Consider the following 2,500-nt stretch of genomic DNA (forward strand, 5'->3'; position numbering starts at 1 on the left):
TGGACTTGAGGCAACAGACCGCGATACTTTCGTATCTTCTCATCCCTTGCGCGAGACAGGTTCTCCCCATCCTCATGGCGGACGGTGACATCGACCACGAAGACCCCTTCCCGGTTCGCTATGACCAGGTCGGGTTTGAGGTTCCCCGATCCCACCAGGGTGAGCTGCGGCTCTTTGCTGACCACTGTTGCCTCATCCCTCTGGCATTCAGACTCAATGAGATCACGGATCTCATTGTGCCTATGGATCCGAGCGGGCTTAGTGTGTGTACACTGCCCGAGAATGTGGGCTAGCGTCTCCTTACCAACCCGACATCTGCGACATCTCAGATCCGCCTGGGGCCGTGCTCGGTGTAGGCTAGTACGGTTACCACCAGTGTCGGTTCTCAGCTGTAAAGCAGTGATGAACCGGCAGGGCTTCAACAGAGTGGGGTCCCGAAGGAATTCGTTCGCCCACCTGTCTCCCGCGAGGGCCGAGACAGCCCTGCCCTGAGCACTCAAAGCCTTCCAGGTTTCGAGCTCTTGCTTGGCAAACCGAGTTTTTAATCGTCGCAAGTCGGTTGCCGTGTATGGGTAGTTTACCCGAACGCTATTAGCCAGTCTACGGAGACGTGCAGTAGTACTGACGCATCCGGCAAGAGCTCTTACGGCGGGGTCAGGCGAGTTTTGGAACCTGAGCCCGGCCATTAACGCCACCCTAGGAACTAGCCGCTCTAGCCGCGGCATACCCAGTCCTCCGTCTCCCCTGCCACAATAGAGAACCCCGTTACAGATCGATTGTGGCAGGTGCATAAAGCGTTTTAGGGAATTCCGCACCTCTTGGTCTATCTCGCGCAAGGTACTGGCCGCTGGCAGGGCAACCACCAGCTCATGCAGAATTCCCGGGACTAGGTAAGTACGGAGGAGATTTAGCTTCTGGTGCGGCTTAAGGGCGAGGCGTTCAACCCTGGACAAGATTCCGGAGAATCTAGTCCGCAAAGCGTCCAAGTCAAAACCGCGCCATGGCGAAAAACTCGCTCCGAGATAGGGGAAGTGCTCGTCCGCTGTGGCCGCGCGGACGGCTTCCCTCTGCCCTTTGATGCCGGGGTCCCCTAGGTACCAAGAGTCTCTAGTTTTAACAAACTGGAAGGCTAAACACTTGGGCACGGACAGCGACATACCCAAGTTTCCTAAGTAGCCTTCCACAACACCCAGGAGACGCTGCGCCTTCGGGGCGTCTGACGCTAACAAAACTAAATCGTCAGCGAAGGCGAGACAAGAAATATTCGATCCGTCAGGCAACGGATATCCCGGCATAGACTCCAGCTGTTCTAACATAGGCTCCATGACCATGTTGAAAAGCAGGGGAGACAGAGGGTCACCCTGCTTAACGCCTCGCTGGAGCACCACCTCAATACAACCGTTATGGTGAGCTATACGGGTGTAAAGGGCCCGATAGCTCTCCAGGACCAACTCCGCGATCGGGGAGGGGACCCCTTTCCTTCGGAGCGCATGTTCGATTGCCTGGTGCGGTACTGTGTCAAAGGCTTTGCTAACATCCAGCACCACACCGACACCACCCTTCTCCGACTTCATCAACCGGGTGATCTGGTCCAACAGTTGTATGTTCGCGAAACAGCCCGCTTCCGCCACGAACCCTTTTTGCCGAGGATTCGTTCTGACAACCTTGCGTAAGTTTTGATCAACGATTCCCCAGAACACGCGACTGAGGAGAGAACTTATCGTGATCGGCCTATAATTGACCACTTGTGTATGATCCTTCCCCTCTTTAGGAATCAGCGTGGTCCTATGTTCCTTCCAGGCGGCGGGCACCCGCCCAGAAGCAAGCACTTGGTTATAAACGCCGGCTAACAGCCTAGGTACTATGCGGCCGGAAAGAGCTGCCCTTTTAATGTTATCCGGGCCGCAGGCTGTGGACCCCTTGATCCTGCCGAGGCGTTTCCTGACGTCCGCCTCCGTAATGGGCTCAAATAGCTCCAGACCCAATACGGGCCCACCAGCAGGATCAGCTAGCCGCACATCCACCCCCGTTCCCCAGAGGGCAGAATACAGGTCGCTTACGTCCTGTCGGGCTAGGTCGTGGGTACGCTGAGCTGTAAAATCCGTACCCAGACGAACATGCTTTGCAAGAAGGCCGGCGTCCTTCTTGTAGAGGTCCTGCGCGCGAGCGTACAAGTACCGCTTACGCGCTCTATTGGCGGGGCGGCCCGGTTTACGGCCACCACCCCGCGTCCTACCAGGAGGGCTAGATTCCCCCGTGGAACCACCAAGGAAATCTACGAGGGCACCATAGACTGCTTCCACCACTTCCTGGCTTGGCAGTTCATGGAGCCTCGCCGCATCGCGCAACAAGCGCAGCACCTCCCGGCCGCCTGTGCGGCAGGTTGAAGGATCCCAACCCCTCATACCTGTCAAGAGCCGCTCTCGCCATTCTGCCTCCGTTAGAACAGCCACAGGCGGGAGGACATTAACGAAATCCGGTGAAGTTGGACTATGGGCCA

At 57.0% G+C, this 2,500-nt stretch overlaps 1 pseudogene; it reads right to left on the reverse strand.

Moving 5' to 3' along the window:
* LOC142318648 (large subunit ribosomal RNA) overlaps window positions 1-2,500 on the reverse strand; it is an 8,711-nt pseudogene that overhangs the window by 2,052 nt on the left and 4,159 nt on the right.

This window comes from Lycorma delicatula, chromosome 1 (assembly GCF_047948215.1).
Source record: "Lycorma delicatula isolate Av1 chromosome 1, ASM4794821v1, whole genome shotgun sequence".
Taxonomy (NCBI): Eukaryota; Metazoa; Arthropoda; class Insecta; order Hemiptera; family Fulgoridae; genus Lycorma; species Lycorma delicatula.